The sequence below is a fragment of the Anabrus simplex genome, chromosome X, assembly GCF_040414725.1.
Source record: "Anabrus simplex isolate iqAnaSimp1 chromosome X, ASM4041472v1, whole genome shotgun sequence".
In the NCBI taxonomy this organism is placed as follows: domain Eukaryota; kingdom Metazoa; phylum Arthropoda; class Insecta; order Orthoptera; family Tettigoniidae; genus Anabrus; species Anabrus simplex.
Genome location: NC_090279.1, coordinates 33,654,060 through 33,678,548, shown reverse-complemented (window position 1 = coordinate 33,678,548; position 24,489 = coordinate 33,654,060).

Genomic DNA, 24,489 nt, shown 5'->3' with positions numbered 1-24,489 from the left:
CTGTTACAAGTCGTTTCCTTTCTCCTTTGGAATGAGATTATGTGTAGTGGGATGTGCAAGTTGAAGCTGTATTATGGAATAATTGATTCTGACCAAGAAATGATTTGGAATTTTCAAAGAATGTATTTCATCAATTGTTTGGTGGGTTATGATTTCACAGAGATATGTGTGTTTAAAATTTAAATAGAATCAATATATTGTTTCATTCCTTATATTTACTACTGGCATGATATTGATTGTGCGTGGTGCAGTCAGTCATGTTATGTCGTCTATCGTGATATTCTGATTTGTATGGTAAAGAAACTGATGATAAAGCGATTAGTGTGGTAAGATCATTTAACGACTTATGTAGAATTCGTTGCACTGACTTATTTCTTGAAGTTGCTTATGTTTCCTTATTTATCTCCTTTTTTTCTTCTTCTATTTGTGTTTCCCTTTAAGGAATGTATATGGTAATACTGTTATCATTCAAGAAACCATGCCTTTCTCTGTAATTGATGCCCCTGAATTAAGTTTAAGAGAGAATTAATACTATGTTTTAAGTATTGTAAGACCTGTCTTCTTCGTGCAGCTTGTGTCTCTGAAATGTGGTCGTGTTTGGGGCGAACCCCGATTACTTATGTTCTTCTCGTGCTGGGTTAACAGTTTTGGTATTATGTGTACATTTCAAGGAAGATTGGCGTCCAGGTGATATGGTGTGTGGAACCATGGACTTAAAAGAAACTTAAAGAACTGCGCGTGATCTGTATCACATCGTTATGCATGACCCTAGTGTACCTCTACTCACTTGAGACATGTTAATGTTAAATTACGGAGGATGGAACATTTTCTTATACACTGACTGACAGGACAAATGCAACACCAAGAAGGAGTGGTCAGAACTTTATGCCAATTGCAGGGTAGACTGACGTCACTGAGGTATGCTCATGATGTGAAATGCGCCGCTGTGCTGCGCACGTAGCGAACGATAAATGGGACACGGCGTTGGCGAATGGCCCACTTCGTACCGTGATTTCTCAGCCGACAGTCATTGTAGAACGTGTTGTCGTGTGCCACAGGACACGTGTATAGCTAAGAATGCCAGGCCGCCGTCAACGGAGGCATTTCCAGCAGACAGACGACTTTACGAGGAGTGGTAATCGGGCTGAGAAGGGCAGGTTGGTCGCTTCGTCAAATCGCAGCTGATACCCATAGGGATGTGTCCACGGTGCAGCGCCTGTGGCGAAGATGGTTGGCGCAGGGACATGTGGCACGTGCGAAGGGTCCAGGCGCAGCCCGAGTGACGTCAGCACGCGAGGATCGGCGCGTCCGCCGCCAAGCGGTGGCAGCACCGCACGCCACGTCAACCGCCATTCTTCAGCATGTGCAAGACACCCTGGCTGTTCCAATATCGACCAGAACAATTTCCCGTCGATTGGTTGAAGGAGGCCTGCACTCCCGGCGTCCGCTCAGAAGACTACCATTGACTCCACAGCATAGACGTGCACGCCTGGCATGGTGCCGGGCTAGAGCAACTTGGATGAGGGAATAGCGGAACGTCGTGTTCTCCGATGAGTCACGCTTCTGTTCTGTCAGTGATAGTCACCGCAGACGAGTGTGGCGTCGGCGTGGAGAGAGGTCAAATCCGGCAGTAACTGTGGAGCGCCCTACCGCTAGACAACGCGGCATCATGGTTTGGGGCGCTGTTGCGTATGATTCCACGTCACCTCTAGTGCGTATTCAAAGCACGTTAAATGCCCACCGCTACGTGCAGCATGTGCTGCGGCCGGTGGCACTCCCGTACCTTCAGGGGCTGCCCAATGCTCTGTTTCAGCAGGATAGTGCCCGCCCACACACTGCTCGCATCTCCCAACAGGCTCTACGAGGTGTACAGATGCTTCCGTGGCCAGCGTACTCTCCGGATCTCTCACCAATCGAACACGTGTGGGATCTCACTGGACGCCGTTTGCAAACTCTGCCCCAGCCTCGTACGGACGACCAACTGTGGCAAATGGTTGACAGAGAATGGAGAACCATCCCTCAGGACACCATCCGCACTCTTATTGACTCTGTACCTCGAAGTTTTTCTGCGTGCATCGCCGCTCGCGGTGGTCCTACATCCTACTGAGTCGATGCCGTGCGCATTGTGTAACCTGCATATCGGTTTGAAATAAACATCAATTATTCATCCGTGCCGTCTATGTTTTTTCCCCAACTTTCATCCCTTTCGAACCACTCCTCCTTGGTGTTGCATTGTCACTGTCAGTCAGTGTATATATGTTTGAGACAACAGATTATTTTCATCAGGCCTGCTTGCTATGCCCCACCCCATGTTGTTCCTTTGGAGGGGGAGGCTGTAATGGATTTTGAATTAATCCTCGCCAGGGTACGATGTATTTAGCATGTCATTCATGCGTTCATTTGACTGTCAGCCTCAGCGTGAGTTCAAACGTCGAGATTCTATGGACTTTCCTCTGATTTGGTGATGGTGAGCCATCTAGCGGTCGACTTGTTACTAGAATTACGAGGTGACTAAGTGGTGCCGCGAGAAGATAAGCTTGCTAGGCCGTGGACCGTGGCTCGACAATGGAACTAAGATAGCAGTTGTTTTGATTCTTGTCTCTTAATTTGAAGAAGACGCTTTGGAAGCTACGCTCCTTGTTGTGCTTTAAGGATAAATTTATCACTCAAGAAGGGAAAATAGTTATGGGACTTGATCCCGGTTGATGGTTTCTCCATCTGGGTTAAGGCCCGAAGATTTGGTTTGTTTTAAAAAAATGATTTGATCGTTTCTATCCTCCGACCTCGTAAGTAAGCTTCAAGCATTTCAGTACTGGGTTAACCTAGCCAACGAAAACTACTATTTAATGGTGTTAAGAGAGATGGACACTCTTAAGGGCTACGATATGTGAGAAATTCTACATCTGATTTTTCGGACATTTCGGGGTTTAAAAAAATTAAACATTTAAAAAGAACTGGTCTTCATCATATCTGTGTAATGCTCATACCTTTTGGGGTTTCAATTTTAAATTATAATAATGATATTAATTTTTCCTTTTGATACAGTTATTTAAGGTTTCATGCCAGTAAAGTTTGTTTATGTTGAGGAGCTCCTAACTAACCTATTATGTACGAAGTCTCTGTATAACCTAGATGGTTGTTTAATTCATTTTCTCTTATTTTTCATAATAATCATTTTATTATTTAAATATTTTCAAGCCATTTCGAGCAAGTAAAAAAAGGGGGTTCCAATGAAAGCTTTTCTAATGAATTCCTCGGTATTTTCGTGTGGCTGTTTTGATTATGGTGGTTGTCGTCTGTTACACACCCGTGTAATAGAATGCAAACGTACGAGGGGCGTTGCTCTGTTGAATCTGACATATGAGTATCAGCTAATTATTGATGTCTTGACAGTCATCTGATTTTGGGAAGGATTGTTCGTCCGTGTTGATGACTTTTCTGGAGTGTTGAGTTACTAACTTAATTGAAGTTACTGTTCATAGTGGGATATTTAATTATTTGTGCTACATGTGGATTTATTTGCATGTCATCGGATTATTTCTGCCTGATTACTGAAGTAAGGTGTGTTGTGGGTTATGACTGTTTCATGCACCATTTGGGTAACCGAGATAGTCCATTATAGAAGTTTTCAGCGTTCATATTGTAATATTTGATACAAGATTTTAATTTTGATTTGGTCTCCCTTTTATTAATTGGTCAGAATTTGAACTTCAGATTGGGAGGTGGAAGTTCTTTTAAATGAGCTTGCCTTGATTTCAAGTATTTAATTTTGAATTGATCTTCATTTATTAATTGTTCCGAAATTGAATTACTGTATTTTGGGAGGTCGGAAGTTCTTATAAATAATTTTGGAAGATTCAAGTTTTCTTTCGAATTTAATTGAATTATTATTTCAGCCAATTAGTTAATTAAACTTAGTTTTGATTGATTCACCTGGCCTCTTGTGCCCTAGCTTCTGCAGATTGCGACGGCCTTTTTTGGGATATTTGGTATGTACACTGGTTACTTTTTTCTTTTTTTTCTTGCTATTATCCGAGGTCGTGCTAACACTCTTGCCTTTTATTTTACTGTGTTGTGAGAATAATAATAATAATAATAATAATAATAATAATAATAATAATAATAATAATTGTACCGGGCGGTACACCTCCACGCCGCTGATTCAAACTTTGCGCCAGTTGAAACCTTCCCTACTGGAAGAAGTCTGAACTTTGTCTTATGTGTTAATTTTCAAGTTACCCTGAAGATGTCACTACTTGGAAATTTTGAAGTTTCTGAACTGTGTTGTTTTCGACGTATTTTTGTTTTGCTTGTAGTAAGAAGTGTGAACATTCTCTTCTAGAGGACACTACTGAAGAACTACAACGGTGCACCCTAGTGCGAAGTGAAAGAACTGTTTTTTTGGAGAAAATTTAATTTCAAAAGTTTGTTCTTTGCTAAATTTCTTTCAGTCATTGTTTAAGTTGGCAATATTAACCCTTTCTTTCCCCTTGTTTTGAATTTAGCCAATCCCGAATTTCTTTAATTAATTTTCCACCAATAATGTGTTTCTTCTTCATCTTGTGTAGGGGTTTTCTTTATCCACCAATAAAATGATTGTGGGCGGGTGTTTTCCTTCCTGAAACGCCTCGAACTTTCTGCGAGAGTATATAAACTGCTGATTTTAGGGTCTCTGCGCCACTTCTGTACCATCTTTCAGTGTGTAAAGTAGGGAAGCGACCCCTCCTTCGGGCAGCAGTTCAACAACAAGGTAATGGCCGATTAATAACTTCTTTTCTTGCTAGCTCAGCAGTTTAACTCTCGGGGCGGGTCCGAAGCTTTTCCACCATGTAACTTTCCCTAAAATGTAAAGAATCTTTGTATCTATTCTCTTTCAAGCTTCATATTGGGATAGAGAGTGCTTAACCCTCTCGAGCTCCCTCTCATATTGCATTGAGGTGAACTTACTTTCACAACCGTTTCTTCCTTAACGTAATGTAAATTGTTTCCTTCTAAAAGTCACCTCTTTAGTATGGGATTAGCCCTTGCATTAACGGCCTAGTGCCAAGTAGGTTTTAAACAAAGTGTATTAGGAGCGCAAGTTCGCCTCCTCTCAAATTGATATTTTAGAGGCAATGTAATTAACCTTTCTCACTTAATAGGCCTCAGTAGGTTGGGTATTTTCACCCCTGTGTTTATGTCCTTAGAGACAACTTGAAGGTGGAGTTTGGTGTTGCATTTGATAGGCTTAATCTTTGAGAGCAGATCGCTCTCTTGAAATTTGTTTCTGCGCGCCTCGAGGAGGCTTTATGATGTAATTGGGAGCAAGTGCTCCTGGGCATGATTGGGGTCTTCTGCCCCTTTGTCGAATCTTGTATTTAGGCAAAGTTGGGCTAACTGCTCAAGAATTGTGAGTCCGGGGCTCGAAGCCCAAATTCTGTAAAAACTGTAATTGTACATTCTTAAATTGTTGATATTCAACCGTGTTTCTGTTATTCTTGTTATTTCTTGATCTTGAAAAGAAAATATAACCTTGTTAAATTTTATCTTAACTTTAATTACGTATTTTGAGACGTGCTCACCCCAGCACCTTCTTTCACCTCTAACTACCACGGAGACCACAAGATATTCATAATTAAGCCCTTTCCCTTGCTCAGAGAGGAACTGAGGAAATAAACGCACTTTCTCACACCTACTCAAATTAATGTTACATATTTCTGCCTATAATTTGATATATGCATTCCTAAAACGATATCCATGAAAAGAATGGTGTCTTAAACGATGCATTTTATTTAGTATTTGCAGTGTGATTTTCGAAATTTTCACAAATTACTTAGCATCCATCCATCCATCCATCCATCCATCCATCCATCCATCCATCCATCCATCCATCCGTCCGTCCGTCCGTCCGTCCGTCCATCCATCCATCCATCCATCCATCCATCCATCCATCCATCCATCCATCCATCCATCCAGAGGACGACAATGAGCACAAAATGGGAGCTGATAAGAGTGAAATAAGGTCAGTGAATTCCAGTAACTTGTAAAACGTAGTCCGGTGTATTTTGCTATGTGTAGGGCTGATTTGACCTTGTATAATTTTAGTGGAAGTTTATCAGAATTTCAACTATTAATTTTTGGGCTGAGAAGACACGAGGCGAAATTTTCAATGCTTGCATAGGACGGCATCGGAGCTCGAAGGATCGTTGTCTAAGAGATCACGATAGTTTATCATTATTTCCCTAGTTTATGTATATAGTGTGCAGCATCAGGGAATTTAGGTACGAGCAAAATCATCATATGATTCAGGAAAAGACTATATTCAGAAGGTTCACGTCCAGTGAAATGGTACATTTCTCATTATGAGCCTTCTTAATATGATATCTTCTTCGAAAAGGAACTCAGATTCTAACGATTTAAAGATAAGTCGTATAGATCTAAGAAGAGGCCGCATAACTAGTAGCAAATAGAGGATTGCAGTTACGTTTAGTAAATTCACAGAAGGTCGCAGACTGAACGCTGAAAGGTATAACAGTCTGCAGTGAAGATATACGTATGAAAGGGAACTATCTGCGGTAAGATCGCAGCATATATGTAGCATATAACCCGACCATGAGGGATTGCTTGCTCCAATGATTTCGATGATAACTGAGATATGTCTTAGTTGCTGTAAGTTAATATCTGGATTATATTCATGCCTCCATCTTACACTGTTAAATGATGCTGGAAATTTGTTATCATGCCGTAGAATTAGATCACACGAATCTGCCCAATCTCCCACAGCCTACCCGCTTTTGTAGGTACCTATGTTGTATTATGACTGCTGAAATCACCAACCAAAACTTCACATTTTGATGCTGGAAGGGTCCACAAATCTTAATACAGTACCTGGTGGCTTATTAATTGAGCTCCACTGTGAGAGTTTCAATGTCATCACGGGCGAGGATATGGATGTTGGATAGCACTGAGCATTTTCAACCACTAAACACATGCCCTTGATGTTTGGACGGCGAAGATTCTAGTTTCACTGAGTTTCCTGAATTACCGCGTGGAGAAAATTGCGAGTATATATATTTTGTGTTGTCTTTCAGATTCTTACAGTTAAGTCAATGACAGAAATAAAATAATCCAAATGCAAAATATTATTATGCAAACTTGCGTAAAATAAACCAGTAAAACCATACATACAGAGGACGACGATGAGTAGAAAATGGGAGCTGAAAAAGAGCCAAAGAAGGTGTGTGTATTCCAGTGACATCTACAACGTAGTCCTGTGTATTTTGCTATGTGTAGGGTTGATTTGACCTTGTATTATTTTGGTGGAAGTTATCACAGTTTCAACTATTAATTCTTGTGCTGAGAAGACACGTGGCGAAATTTACGATGCTTGCTTGTGTTAGAAGTGCCACTTTGTTGTAACATAAATGTTGTCATATTTTTCCTCAGGATTTAGTGCATTTCTCATCGAATTTGTTCAGACGTAATGAGGAACATGATTGCAATAGAGCAGTGAAATTTACGAGATTTCATGTCCACATACATAGCATAAGTTGTGTATGCAAATTACAAAGTTTTGCTCAACTTGTAATTTGTAAATCTCAATAAATAATGATTAATTAATTATTTATTTATTTGGCGTATCGCTACATCACTAAAAAGGAATTCATGTTTACAATAATTATCTCGTACTAACAAGAATAATAATTGATTCCATCACGCTAGTAAAGTGAAGACAACGGAAATTTCGATTTTAATCTATCTCAGCAGTATAACTAAGGTATTTAGCATTAGAGGTTGCCTCAAGACATTATCCGGCAAGCTAGTTTATGATAAAAGTAATATCAAATACTTATCCCTCGCAGATGTTCTAATTATTCTTACAAACAATAGGCAAGAATGAATTCAGTCCCGGGAAAAACTTCATGCAATTGTATCTAAAACGAATCCAAATCTCATATAAGAAAACCTGATACATGGAAGGATCTACTCGATATTACACAAACAAAATCTGGTACTCAGTTTGGCAAAATTACTCAGTTAAGTAATTTCAAATACTTGGGAAAATCATCCGACCATCTGCATTAAATCATAAAGCAAACAGAAAGAGATTACTATACTACAAGTAGGCTATAGAATCATATGGAAAAGGTACAACAAAAAATCAATATCCCGGAATGCTATATTAAAGCATTATAACATCGTAATTTAGTCTGAAGCATTAAACAGGTCAGAAACCTTGATCACTGGAAAAAATTGATATCTAAAATTATCAAAAAAAACAAGAAAGAGATGTCCTCAGGGAAATCTTTGGCCCAGTATGCATAGACGGTGTGGATGAATAGGAGGACTCCGGAATTATATCAACATACTGAGAAAATATGAGAAACAATTGGAAAAAGGCGATTGAAATTTGATGGCCATATTCAAAGAATGGATGATGAAAGACTCACTATAAATATATTTAATTATGCCTCCTCACTAAAAGTCAAGAATAATTGCATAATCGAAATCGATAAAGACCTTCAAGAATTCAGCATGCCAGATGAAATTATATGAGACACGCCTAGCTTTAGAACGTTGGTGAACAAACATCATTTTGCTAAAAACCCAAGATGAGAACACCACTGCATGGACTGAAGAACGGATGGAAAACAGAGTGAGGGAGGAAGAGAATCTGGGAAGAGAAGAAAGCACACTCCTCTGCAAAAATAAGTAAACTCGCGCTCCCTAGTTGGGCACACCATTTCGAAATACTAATAACAATACGTAATGGAATTAGTAATAGTTACTATCCGTGTGGTATGCTTTATTTCGTGATAGGTCAGTCTCCTATAAATTTGTCGGGTGATAGCACGGGTTCTGTCTAATGTGTTTCGGGGTCGATGTCGAAGTCAGTGTCATATGCGTCTGGAATATTGTGTTTCCATGGGAAGTGAGAAAATTGGTAACTGTCCATGACTGTCGGTGCTAGATCTGTTCTATTTGTCCATGTAGTTATGAAACCATATGACTCTGTGAGAGGTTCCTAGTAGATATCCGAGAGGTAACAATGTAGATAATGCCGAGGTTACTTTGTAAAAAGGCCCGAGGGAAAATCGTCAAGACAGAATGTTTTGAAATTTGGTAAGGTCCACAATTTGAACTTTGAATGGGATTCTATACCCAGAGGGATGCTTTGTTCATCTAATAACTCCATTAATACCAGTGAAACACATATCATGTTCCACAGATCGCATTAAGACTTCAGTTCATTATTGAAGGCAATGATGTTGGCCGATAAACTGTTTGATAATACAAGGAATCTGACGTAGATTTGTGCTGTGGTAAAAGGCGGTCCGTAGCGAGATTTATTTGCTCACTTGTAAGCCAGTGGACAGCGGCAGGTGTAAACCTGTTTGACGAGATAACAGGTGCTCACATTGATATGAGGCGGACCCTGTTCGGAAATAGAAGGGCGCGTTACAACATTATTGATGTTAAAATAAATGGAGAGTTATTTGATTTTCAATTTTTTGTTATTTGCTTTACGTCACACCGACACAGATAGGTCTTATGGCGACGATGAGGCAGGAAGGGGCTCGGGGTGGGAAGGAAGCGGCCGTGGCCTTAATTAACGTACAGCCCCCGCATTTGCCTTACATGAAAACGGGAAACCACGGAAAATAATCTTCACGGCCGCCGACAGTGGGGTTCGAACCCACGACTTCCCGAATACTGGATACTGGCCGCACTTAAGCGAATGCAGCTATCGAGCTCGGTAATTTCAATTCTATTGCATAGGTAAATTATAGAATGGATTTTCAGTAACAGTTCCGAACACTTGACTTTGTATTCCAGTTTCGATATTTTAAAAACACAGTCATAGTTCGTATTCCCAGTGAGCATTTAAATAATTATCTAGGTGTCAGAAGGATGTTCTTATGTATTTAGGATTTCCACTTCCTGATATATTCATAGCGGAGCTAGGTGTTAAGGATTGTTGATGGCGTGTCCTCCAGTGGAGACAGGATGGTGGTTGAAGTGCATGGAAGGGCTCCTTAGGATTGCTCGGCCATGCTGGGTCCATGAAAAGTTGTAGCTAGTCAACTGCACCCAGATGAGATATGAGAATCCTAGTTTGACACAGTCAGTACCACATAGTATTCCATAAGTTCTGCCATTAGTCAATGGGACACCCATAATTTATGGCCATGTTGTTTATAAAAGAGTTGTAATATTTTGCATGTATATATTTTAGTAGGACTATATAACTGGATGTAGTTGAATTCTGTGGCCAACAGTATTTAAGGGTTACCCATCGGTCCAGTTTATTTTGGGGTCTGATTGAACATTATAACAAAATAATGGCATGGGTAAAATTGTAGTAATATAGGATTTCTTTTCACAGGTTTTCATGGATTTACTCCAATCACAGACTTCAACATGTTGTTTTGGTTTGTGAAATAACTCCATACATTTTATATAAATAATACTGGTTTATGTTTTGCAATATTACACCTAATTCACCGGCACTTTAAGTCCTCTTGTTTTCTCGGGTCACTATGGTCATCAGGCACGTTCTATTAACTTAGCTGAAGGGTCACGTTAGTCATCAGTCACGTTTCCTTAACCTCAAATATTATTTTTTGGATGATCATGATAACTCAGTAATGTGAATTGGAGGTTACTCAGATTCAATTGAGGGCCCAGGTAACTTGTCCTATGCTGATGGCCAGTTAGTGGACAGCCTAAATTGAAAAGGTCTGGAGATCACTTCATAATGTATAATTGTTTATGGAGCAGAGAAGAATGAATCTCAGTTTGTTGTTTTCTTGTTAACCAAAATTGGTTTTCTGTATATATCCCTTCAGACTTTCTTTTGTGGTGGATATTAATTTCATCCTGAAATCGTCCAGCCGCAGCGTTATATTAAGCCACTGTCTATGGCCATATTCGTAAACACACCCGCCGACCCGCCGTCATATTTAATTGTTTTTGATTGAATAAACATAGTCAGATTAAGTAAGTTTTTAACATGAGTAAGTAGGTCCTCCCTGATACCCGATAGTCATGTCTGGAAGTGACGACGAGCCATTAACACACCCTGAGACACAAGAATTAACAATTCATATTGAAGACCTGGAACAGGCAAGTATTAGTTTGACATGACGAAATGTGTTCAGTACCCAGTATGGTTCTTCCGACACTAACAGCATTCAGTTATAATCGATTTTCAGTGACTTATTTGAGGTTTCATTAGAGGAAAACGAATGGCCAATTCTTCGCCACCCGGTAAACAAAAATGGAGAAATTTAAGAGCGAGTGTACTGCAGCTATTGACATACGAGTCCTTACTTAGAGACGCTTCCTCGAGAACTACGTGACCGTCATGAATAGCTACGGGCACTGAAGTGGTACTTTCAATTTGCATTCAGAACAGGTTGCCAGACACAATATTATTGTACAATAGCCAAGGGAGCAGGTACAGTTTTTAGCTACTGGTCTAACAATAATTAAAGGAACACAGTAGCGATATGTAGAAAGGGGAGCACAGCTATTCTCAGTATTCAGCAGCAATTTCTTCAATTCCATAACCTGTTATGACTTGATTTGGCACTTATTTATTCCCTTGAATTATTTATTCAATCGTTTGAATATTTTTCCTGCATACTAGTCTTTTACCACTTGTCTTTGTCATATGATTCTTCTGTGTTCATCCTGATTACTTCTTATCCTCGCATCTGGACGGCTCCTAAATGAGTGCTACTGAGCACACTCCTACTGCCCAAGTCCGAAAGCAGGAAAAGGTTCGTCCATAGCTGAGAAGAGGCGGGTGTCATATATCTGTGATTGATGAGGAGATAAATCATGAAATGTCCTCTGTTCCTTTCGCAAACAGACCTGGCATTCTATTACCTCAAAATAGTATCTCAGATGAAATGGCACAAACGGATGGACCGTTCTCCGGTGTACATCAAGAGGTGTGCCAGAAAGGTGTCTTTCTGAATGAAGAACGTATTAGTACTGTGCTGTGTGCGATCGCATGTGCCTGGCTACATCTCCAGAATTGGATAAGGTCTTGTAGCACTTCGAACTCCCGTGCAGTAATTAGTGGGACGTAAGGCAAAATATAATAATTATTATTAATCTCGTGCGGCTTCATCGCGGCATGACATGACGTTCGTGCGCTGTCTCACCCGTGGGCACCGACAGCTCGCTGCAGCGTCGAATAATTTGAGACAAAACACGGGACAGTGCAGCATCTCTCGAGTGTGGTTCAAATTGCATGGTTAAGTTACATGACTCAATGCTCATATTACCGCATCACTGAGCATTCACTTGTGAACTGTTGGATAGACTTTCCGGCTGATGATTAGCCACAGACATTTCACAGTATGGCTTATCGTCTATGTGTTCTAAAAGTGTAATTCTTCTGGAGACGTGGTTAATTGAAATACTGCAAAGGTGTGGCTACATGCCCATGTGAGACAGCATGTGAACAGCAAGGTTGCCTTTCTGGTTGAAGGATTTGCCACAGACATAACACCTGTATGGCTTCTCGTCCGCGTGAATCCGCTTATGATTTGTTGGATGGACTTTATGACTGAAAGTTGTGCTACAGACATTGTAGTTATATGGCTTCTCACCTGTATGAGTTAGCATGTGATCTGTTAGATGGACTTTATGGCTGTAGGATTTGCCAGGGACATTACACCTATATCACTTACGCCCACATGATCTGTGAGATGGAATTTGTGGCTGAAGGATGTGCCACAGATATTGTACCAATACGGCTGCTCGACACTATGTGTCAGTATGTAAATTATTAGTTTGACTTTCTGACTGAAGGATTTGCCACAGATTTTCAGTATGGATCCCCGCCCGTGTGTGAACTGTTAGCTGGACTTTCTGACTGAAGGATTTGCAACAGACATTGCACCGGTATGGCTTCTCGCCCGTATGAGTACGCTTGTGGTTTGTTAGATGGACTTTTTGTCTAAAGCATTTGCCACACAAATCGCAGCAGTATGGCTTCTCACCCGTGTGAATTCGCATGTGACCTACCTGTAGTACTTTATGGCTGAAGGAATTACCACATACATTGCACCTGTACGGTTTCGCGCCTGTGTGAGTATGCATGTGAACTGTTAGATTGCTTTTCTTTGTAAACGATTTGCCACAGACATTGCAACAATACGGCTTCTCACCCGTGTGTGTCCGCATATGACATGTTAAATGGACTTTATGGCTAAAGGATTTGCCACAGACATCACAGCAATATGGCTTCTCACCTGTGTGAATCCTCATGTGACCTATCAGTAGTACTTTCTGGCTGAAAGAATTGCCACACACATTGCAACAGTATGGCTTCTCGCCTGTATGAGTCTTCATGTGATCTGTTAGATGGCTTTTCTTGGTAAAGGATTTGCCACAGTGATTGCACCAGAATTGCTTATCGGCCGTGTGAGTCCGCAAGTGATCTGCTAGTCTGGCTTGTAAGGTGAAAGATTTGCCACAGACATTGCAAAAATATTGCCTCTCGGCTATGTGATTAAACATGTGATTCAGGAGTGTATTTTTATTATTGAACTCGTTTGTTATCCTTCCTGAATTCAAAAGCATGTGCTCTGTCAGCATGTTTCTCTTAGTAAAGTATTTATGGCGAAATCTGCACACTAGGAACGGGTGGATCCTGAGGTGTTCCGACAAGCTGTTTTCGGTGTCGAACAGCTTTCCACAGTGATCACATTTGAACAGACAATCTTCTTTGTGTCTCTTCAGATGTTGCAAGAGACCCAACTTCCGGGCCAGGACTTTACCGCACATATTGCACCTAAAACAAGGTGTTCCGCCATTCGGCGGTTGATGATCTGCGTTGTTCACCTCGGGCCTCGATCTACAGTGACAAATTAAAACCATGTGACTAATAGTTGAACAGCCAACTCCGCAACAACAAAACATACACACAATGGAATTGCAACTGAACATTCCACTCAACGATAAGACATTCAGGAAGTTCGTTACTCATGAACATCACATTCCTGAGAGTAAACATAATCTGAGGTAAAACTCAGAGGGTAGTCTTAAATTTCAAAAGATCACACTTGTTACGAGGATGTGGTGCGTCTTTTCTCTCGAATCACGATACTATGCGCAAGAAAATTCTGACGATTTAGGAATGTAAGAGTTCATAGACAACTTGAGAAATGGTCCAGCCTAAAAGGGGAAATACAATCTCTTTTTTCCGGCGCACATTGAAATCCGTATATATCTGTTGTCCTACATAAATGACAGCGTATGCTTTGGAGTTTTGATACTGTTCCAAGACTCTGCGCTTTGTACCAGACAAGTAATAATTTTTGTAAAAGCCTTTGCTGTTGAGGTTGTTTTAGAGAATCTCAGTGTTGTAATAAAGGTGAGAAAATTATTTGCCGATAGTCAGCAAGATGTGCTGAATTACCTTTTAAGAATTTTATTTACAGTCACGCAAGCATACATACTGTATTTGTACTTTGTTTTCAGATCAGTGTAGCATTCTATTACGTCACGGCGTGATTATTTCTAATTACATAGCATTGATTTGCAATCAAACAGAGCCGACCTACATATAGGACGCTAGGTTTATACAAGGAAGTTCATACTTCCTAGTATGTATATATATCCGTAATGAGCTGACAATTAAACGGGAACAAATTATGGAACCACCTATTCAATACAAAACAATGTTATAATGGTTGAAATACAATATCTTAATTAGTAATTGGGACTAGTTCCTGTACCGGGAGGTTCACATCAACCCCGTGCATTTAAATGAAGCGCATTGAAGAACGCTCTCTAACACGTAATGTTTGCAAAAACTATTTCTAGAAATTAGGTCTTTTCTCCATATATGTCTCTGTTAAATAACTTATGTCATGCACATTGATGTAACGTGGAACTACAAAACATTTAAACAAATTTTGTACTTACAGGTTTTCTAAACTGAATCAATTACTCTTTGCTTTTGATATTTGAAAGGTCGCAACAGTTCTAACATATCCCGCCAGCATTGGAGTCTGGCCAATCAAAACTTTTGTGTATTTAATTTTCAGCCCTTCCCCTGCGAACCATGTGACCTTGCCGCGGTGAGGAGGCTTGCGGGTCCCAATAAAGTAGATAGCCGAGTCGCAGGTGCAACCATATCGGATGGGTATCTGTTGAGAGACCAGACTAAGGAATGGTTCCTCGAAAGCGGGGTAGCAGCCTTTCCATATTTGCAAGGGCGGCAGTCTAGATGATTGACTGATACGTCCTTGTAATAATACTAAATATGGCTTAGCTGTGTTGATACCGCTACACGGCTGAAGGCAACGGGAAACTACAGTCGTTACTACCTCCCGAGGAAATGCAGCTCTCTCGGTATGAATGATGTACTAATCATAACTTCCTCTCGGGTAAAATATTCCGGAGGTAAACTAGTCCCTCGTTCGGATCTCCGGGTGGGGACTACACTAGAGGGGGCGATCATCAGGAAGATGGATACTGACATTCTGCGAGTCGGAGCGTAGAATGTTGGAAAATTGAATCGTTGCGGTAGGTTAGAGAACATGAAAAGGGAGATGGTTAGGCTAAAGTTAGATGTAGTTGGTACAAGTGAAGTACGTTGGCAGGAAGAACAGGATTTCGTGGTCAGGCAGCCACCGAATTATTAACACAAAATCAACCAGGGGAAATGCAGGAGTTGGTTTAATAACGAATAATAAAATAGGGCAGCGGGTAAGCTACTACGATCAGCACAGTGAAAGAATTACTGTCGTCAAGATAGACCCCAAAGCAATGCCCACCATAATAGTGCAGGCCTATATGCCTACTGGTTCAGCGGATGATCAGGAAATCGAAGGAATATATGAAGAGATAAAAGATTTAACACAATATGTAAGAGGTGACGAGAATCTAATTGTGATGGGATACTGGAATGCAGTGGTAGGCCAAGGAAGAGAAGGTAATACAGTAGGAGAATTCAGATTGGGACAAAGGAACGAAAGAGGAAGTCGGCAGGTTGAATTCTGCACTGATCATACGAGGTGTGTTAAAAAAAGACCGAACTGTGGCTAGAAAAACTTTATTATGTAGCTTACATCATTTCACAGACTGTCCCCTTCAAAACAGCCCCCTGCACTATCAACAGCGTGTTGCCAACGTTTCTTCCACTTTTGGAATGCTTCCTGGAATGCACTTTCTTTGATGGCGCGAAGTTGCCTCGTCACATTCTCCTTGATCTCCTCAATGTCTTGGAAACGATGTCCTTTCAAGGTGGTTTTCAATTTGGGGAATAAGAAAAAGTCTGCTGGAGCCAAGTCGGGAGAATAGGGCGGATGGGGCACAACAGGAATTTGGTGTTTTGCCAGATAACTGCGGACCGAGAGAGAGGCATGTGCTGGCGCATTGTCATGGTGCAACATCCAGGATTTGTTTTCCCACAGTGCAGGCCTCTTCCTGAGCACAGCATCTCTCAAATGCGTTGAAACATTCTGGTACAGTTCTTTGTTCACTGTCTGGCCTCGGGGTACAAACTCGTGATGGACAATGCCTTTCCAATCAAAAAACACAATCAGCATCACCCTGATGTTTGAACGACTCATTCGTGCTTTTTTCGGTCGAGGAGAAACTTTCCCCACCCACTGTGATGATTGCTTTTGGTTTCGACATCGTAACCGTACACCCATGTCTCATCTCCAGTGGTTCCACAAACGTTTTCCCAACTTTGAAGCAGAACTTCACGCACACGCGTTTTTCCTCAAGCTGTTTAATTATAGAATTCGACGAACATGTGACACACGCAATCACTTCAGAGGCTCTAACTCAACTGATAATGCAGGCAATGGAATGCGGAAAGCAGCGGTCTGTTGTCAGAAGTTGCCGCTATGCGCCGCCACAGTCACAACTCGCTCAATGTTGCGGTTTGCGCGCAATTTACAAAGTTCGGTCTTTTTTTGAACACACCTCGTAACATTGTCATTGCCAATACTTGGATCAAACACCAGACACGACGACTTTATACGTGCACGAGTCCCGGAGACACTGGACGGTATCACATAGACTTCATTATGATCATGCAGAGATTCTGAAACCAGGTGTTGGATTGCAAAACTTTCCCAGGAGCAGACGTGGACTCTGAACACAAATTGTTGGTCATCAAATGCCATCTGAAGTTGATGAAATTGAAGAAAGGAAAGAATGCAAAAAGATGGGATCAAGACAAGTTGAAAGAAAAGAGTGTGAGGGATTGTTTCAAGGAACATGTTGCAAAAGGACTAAATGAAAAGGCTGAAGGAAACACTATAGAGGAAGAGTGGATAGTCATGAAAAATGAAGTCAGTAGGGCCGCTGAAGAAATGTTAGGAAGGAAGAAAAGATCAACTAAGAATGAGTAGATAACTCAGGAGATACTATACCTGTTTGATGAACGACGAATATACAAGAATGCTAGAAATTAAGAGGGCAGAAATGAATACAGGCGATTAAAGAATCAAGTGGATAGAAAGTGCACGGTAGCTAAGGGAGAATGGCTGAAGGAGAAGTGCAAGGATGTCGAAGGTTGTAAGGTCCTGGGAAAGGTAGATGCTGCTTACCGTAAAATCAAGGAAACCTTTGAAAAAAGGAAATCTAGGTGTATGAATATTAAGAGCTCAGATGGAATGCCACTTGTAGGGAAAGAAGACAAAGCAGAAAGATGGCAGGAGCATATCCAACAGTTGTATCAAGGTAAAGATATAGATAATTTGGTTCTGGAACATGAAGAGCCTGTTGATGCTGATGAAATGGGAGACTCAATTTTGAGGTCAGAGTTTGACAGAGCAGTGAGTGACCTACATAGGAAAAAGGCACCTGGAATTGATGACATTCTTTCTGTATTACTGACTGATTTAGGAGAAACTAGCATGGAAAGGTTATTCCATTTAGTGTGTAAGATGTATGAGACAGGAGAAGTTCCATCCGATTTTCGGCAGAATGTTGTTGTACCTATTCCCAAGAAAGCCGGTGCTCACAGGTGTGAAAACTACCGCACCATTAGTTCAGTATCTCATGCCTGCAAACTTTTAACATGTATTATTTACAGAAGACTGGAAAACAAGTTGAAGCTAAGTTGGGAGAAGATCAATTTGGCTTCAGAAGAAATGTAGGAACACGTGAAGCAATCCTGACTTTACGTCTGATCTTAGAGGATCGAATCAAGAAGGACAAGCCCACGTACATGGCATTCGTAGATCTAGAAAAGGCATTCGATAATGTTGAATGGACGAAGCTATTTAAGATACTGAAGATGATTGGGATCAGATAGAGATAACAAAGAATTATCTACAATCTGTATAAAAATCAGTCAGTAGTGATAAGAATCGAGGGCTTTGAAAAAGAAGTAGCAATCCTGAAAGGAGTGAGGCAAGGCTGCAGCTTGTCCCCTCGTTTTCAATGTTTACATTGAACAGGCAGTAAAGGAAATCAAAGAGGAATTTGGAAAGGGAATCACAGTCAAAGGAGAGGAGATCAAAACCTTGAGATCTGCCGATGATATTGTTATTTTATCTGAGACTGCAGAAGATATCGAGAAGCTGCTGAATGGTATGGACGAAGTCTTGGGTAAGGAGTACAAGATGAAACTAGATAAGTCCAAAACAAAAGTAATGGAGTGCTATCGAACGAAGGCAAGTGATGCAGGAAATATTAGATTATGAAATGAAGTCTTAAAGGAAGTAGATGAATGTTGTTACTTGGGTAGTAAAATAACTCACGATGGCAGAAGTAAGGAGGACATAAAATGCAGACTAGCACGAGCAAGGAAGAGCTTTCTTAAGAAAAGAAATTTGCTCACTTCAAACATTGATATAGGAATTAGAAAGATGTTTTTGAAGACTTTCGTGTGGAGCGTGGCAGTGTATGGAATGAAACATGGACGATAAATAGCTCAGAAAATACACTGACTGACAGAGCAAATGCAACACCAAGAAGGAGTGGTCAGAACTTTATGCCAATTGCAGGGTAGACTGACGTCACTGAGGTATGCTCATGATGTGAAATGCGCCGCTGTGCTGCGCACGTAGCGAACGATAAATGGGACAGGGCGTTGGCGAATGGACCACTTCGTACCGTGATTTCTCAGCCGACAGTCATTGTAGAACGTGTTGTCGTGTGCCACAGGACACGTGTATAGCTAAGAATGCCAGGCCGCCGTCAACGGAGGCATTTCCAGGAGACAGGCGACTTTACGAGGGGTATGGTGATCGGGCTGAGAAGGGCAGGTTGGTCGCTTCGTCAAATCGCAGCCGATACCCATAGGGATGTGTCCACGGTGCAGCGCCTGTGGCGAAGATGGTTGGCGCAGGGACATGTGGCACGTGCGAGGGGTCCAGGCGCAGCCCGAGTAACGTCAGCACGCAAGGATCGGCGCATCCGCCGCCAAGCGGTGGCAGCACCGCACGCCACGTCAACCGCCATTCTTCAGCATGTGCAAGACACCCTGGCTGTTCCAATATCGACCAGAACAATTTCCCGTCGATTGGTTGAAGGAGGCCTGCACTCCCGGCGTCCGCTCAGAAGACTACCATTGACTCCACAGCATAGACGTGCACGCCTGGCATGGTGCCGGGCTAGAGCGACTTGGATGAGGGAATGGCGGAACGTCGTGTTCTCCGATGAGTCACGCTTCTGTTCTGTCAGTGATAGTCACCGCAGACGAGTGTGGCGTCGGCGTGGAGAAAGGTAAAATCCGGCAGTAACTGTGGAGTGCCCTACCGCTAGACAACGCGGCATCATGTTTTGGGGCGCTATTGCGTATGATTCCACGTCACCTCTAGTGCGTATTCAAGGCACGTTAAATGCCCACCGCTACGTGCAGGATGTGCTGAGGCTGGTGGCACTCCCGTACCTTCAGGGGCTGCCCAATGCTCTGTTTCAGCAGGATAATGCCCGCCCACACACTGCTCGCATCTCCCAACAGGCTCTACGAGGTGTACAGATGCTTCCGTGGCCAGCGTACTCTCCGGATCTCTCACCAATCGAACACGTGTGGGATCTCATTGGACGCCGTTTGCAAACTCTGCCCCAGCCTCGTACGGACGACCAACTGTGGCAAATGGTTGACAGAGAATGGAGAACCATCCCTCAGGACACCATCCACACTCTTATTGACTCTGTACCTCGACGTGTTCCTGCGTGCATCGCCGCTCGCGGTGGTCCTACATCCTACTGAGTTGATGCCGTGCGCATTGTGTAACCTGCATATCGGTTTGAAATAAACATCAATTATTCGTTCGTGCCGTCTCTGTTTTTTCCCCAACTTTCATCCCTTTCGAACCACTCCTCCTTGGTGTTGCATTGTTACTGTCAGTCAGTGTAGAAGCTTTTGAAATGTGGTGTTACAGAAGAATTCTGAAAGTGAGATGGATTGATCGAATCACGAATGAAGAGATACTGAATCGAATAGGTGAGAGGAGATCGATTTGGCTAAATTTGACGAGAAGAAGAGATCGAATGATAGGGCATATTTTATGACACCCAGGACTTGTTCAGTTGGTTTTTGAAGGAAGTGTAGGAGGTAAGAACGGCAGGGGTAGACAAAGGTATGAATACGACAAGCAGATTAGAGCAGATGTAGGATGCAATAGTTACGTAGAAATGATAAATTTAACACAGGATAGAGTAGCATGGAAAGCTGCATCAAACCAGTCTATGGACTGATGACTCAAACAACAACAACAATGTTCAGCCAATTACATGCTTCTTGCAACTTTTCGATTGTCCAATAAACAGTAGACGGTGTGTCTGGGCTTAATCCAGAGCCTTCTCAAACCTTCCTCTCGGGTATAAAAGCTGACGCTATTTCCAGCTACCTTGTCTTCTCGATCATCGAGTGAACTGAGGGTGTACTAATAGTGGAGGCGGGGGCGTTTCGCTTTTCTGTAGGGCAATAAGGTAATGGCTGCCATGTTGTAAGTAGGTAATAGCCTCTGAAAGACAAGCTGAGGGTAAATTTTCCTGTCTTAAGATTGTTACATTAATTTCCAATATTCAATAATGTAAACTAAATCTTCTAATGTGAATTTCAAAACCAGCCTAAAAGCACTTAGCTGAAATTCGCGAATACAGAGTGCGACACCCTCTCGACTTCCCTATCAACGTGTATTTGAGGTGACTATGTTTTTGTAACCGTTTCCTGTCTGTAGCCTTGTAACTTAAATTTTCTCCATCTAGTCAGTTCAGTAGACTCAGTAACTTCCGGCCAGAAGCCCAAATAGGGTTTTATCTGGTGTGCAAATTTCAAAGAGTGCAATATTCTGCCTCTGGGCCAGTAAACTTAAACTGTGGTTTTCTTTCCTAACAAGGCCTGGTAGATTGAGTATTATATATTCCTGCTTAATGTTTAATGGTTAAACTGTCCAGAGTTGAAGACAGTGAAATCTGTTTGAACTATTAAATGTAGATTGTGCCTCTAGAGGCCTGGAAATTGTACATGTTTAGTGAGCAAAGGTCCTCTTGTTGTATGTGGATAAGGGTGGGAGCTCAGTCTCCTAGATATTCATAGAGCAAAGACGCTATTTGTCCTTTGATGGTTAAATGGTGCCTTTTGGAACGCGGTAATGTTGTGGTGGAGCGAATGTGCTTTTAGAAGAACTGTACCTCGTAAAAAGAAAATTGGGAGATCCTTCTCGTTGAATTTAAATAGCGACAAGCTCAGGTTCTTAATGTGTTACTCGTTTAATATGTTTCAGATGTTACCTACATTGTAAATGATCTAACTATTTCTGTAACTAAAATCCTGTTTTCGCAATGTGATTTGATTATTAATATTCAGTTTCTTGGAAGAAAACCAAGATATAGAAAAAATTAAAAATAACTTTGATTTCTAAAAATATTAGTTAATCTTTTGCTTGTAGTAGATAGACCCGTTCAAGCCCGCACCTTCTTTCACCTCTGTGATCCACGAAAACTTCCGTAACAGTTTCAGTGCCAATTTCTGCGTCATCTTCAACCAAAAATTGAAAAATAGACATAGATACATATATAAATAACCATAGAGGGCAATGCACTAGAATAATGTAACTATGTTTAAAATGATTGAGATGGAACAAGAGTTAAAATGAGTGACAATGAACTATGAGAAATTTGACAACACAGAGTTTAAAATGTTATCATTCATTCTATAGCAACACGTAACATTTTAAAACAGTTTCCTTATTGAAATCATTAGGAACATGAGAGTCCAGTATTTAAAACACCTATATCAAAAAGAGACTAAATAAGGAGCTCATCATCAACCGGTCTATAGCAAAATTCAATGGATTCAAATAAACCTTCATCAAAAGAACAATCAATAAGTTCAGACATCGCCCGGACACTATTTTATTAAGAGACTAGCTGATGTACCCGTGCTTCGCTACGGAATTCTACATTGTATACAGTATTCTAGTTTAGGTAGTGTACACGTTGTGAGCAAGATTGTACTAAATTTCGCAGCTCTTAACGTTACCCTAGAAACACGACGGGGAAGTCACCAAACGTTTTTTTCATATGAAGACTGGGTTAGGGAATTTTCATTGTAAGGGTAGGTCACTTTGCCAACCATCAGTCACAATCAGGTTGGGGAGTTTTCATTTTAATGACAGACACTCACTCTCTACCTGCCTTTTTACATCCTCAGAAAGACTATCTTAGTAGTTTCCCCATTTGAAATGAACATAGGTTATTACAATGACATCAGTATGAATGGCGCGATTAAAAGCAATGCTTTTATATGAAATACTCGATCAAATGAAAAACCACACATTTTCTCTGCCGATCTAACAGCCCAAATTTCCAGAGCTGGAATGACCAAGCCGCAGAGAGCCGTGGTCCGTGAACACACTTCGTCTTATCTTCGGCCGGGTGGGGGTGTCGAATAGTGGAGACTCCCAGGGCAAAACCTATGCCCTCTTAATAATCTGTTTAATAGGAGTACCCGTTGAGTCGGAAAATCTCAGTTCACTACGCAGGCGGCGGAAAAATCTATCTGACTTGGAGACAAATTTTTCCTCCAAGCCAGAGGAGAAACCCCACCTCACTGCTAATTTGGAATAAAATGCATGTAGAATTTAATAAAAGTGAAGAGGAAGAAGCTTTCCTTAAGAAACGGCTCTTTTCAGGGTTGAATTTAGAGATATTTCGTGTATTGTGTGCTATAATTTGGATTAGTTCTAAATTGTAATCCTAGACCAGGTCATACTAATACTAATACTACTAAGTGAGCGTTTGCCTTAAGTGTGCACACTGCTCATTCAAAACAGTGCGTCAGAGTAGGGATCGAATAGCTGGAATACTCTGATGAACCAGCCTGTAACGTACCGGCAGTATCAGAAAATATATGAACCACAGGAATGGCATGCTAGAGAAGAAAGTTTTCTTACTCCCTAGCAATTTTCCGCCAATATTCAGTCAGGCTGTTATACTCGTTACGCAGCATTAATCCCATCTACAGTATTTGAGTTGAGCAGCAGCATAAGAGACAAAGAACATCACAACAAACAATGGTAATGTTATTGTTGATCATTGTTATGCACTTTCAAAATTGTAGGCCTCCACATTTAGTTTTCCTCTGACTCTGAAATACCACTCTTATCATAGTCGGTACGGTAAAACTGAATAAAACATAAATGATCGGAAATTGTATTCTCTATAACTTATGTTATGTAGTACTTTTCGGTAGGACCAATAACATGGGTATTTAAAAATTAAATTTTGAGCGCCTTCCCCTAAACTACAATTTCATCCCAGGTGAATAAAACTGTTTACAACTTACACTGTAGTTTCTTATTCCCTGACTCTATATACCGATTTTCATTAAATTCTGTTACCCCATTTTCTCGTGGCTCGGCGTTGATGTGGACATGGCAACAAAAATACAAATTGATGAATATCTGTATTATTGAAGCCGGTACGGTAACAATGTATGACATAAATGATCGGAAATTTAATTATATATAACTTTCCTTATGTAGTATTTATCGATAGGACCACTATTAAAATAAATATTTGAGAATTTAATTTTAGGCCTTCCCCTAAACTACCATTTCACTCAGCGTGAGTAAAATGATTTATAGCCTAGATTGTAGCGGCTCATCCCCCGACTTCACATACCAATTTTCATTAAATTCCCTTCAGCCGTTTTCTAGTGATGCGTGTACATACATACAGACAGATAGACAGACAGACAGACAGACAGACAGACAGACAGACAGACAGACAGAAATTACGGAAAAGTAAAAAGTGCATTTCCTTGTTAGTATGGACATGACCAATACAGAAATACAATTTGTTTTTCAAATTTTGAGCAATGTACAGACAAAACTCTTATTTTATATATAGAGATAAATCTAAAGCTGGCGGCTTTGCAACATTCACGTTTAACGAGGAAACATACAACATCACTAACGTTTTTTAAGAAACATAATACGAAAATATCATTTCGAACTGGTAATAGAAGTATTGACATTCTTCATTCAAGTGAAAATCTGAGGATCC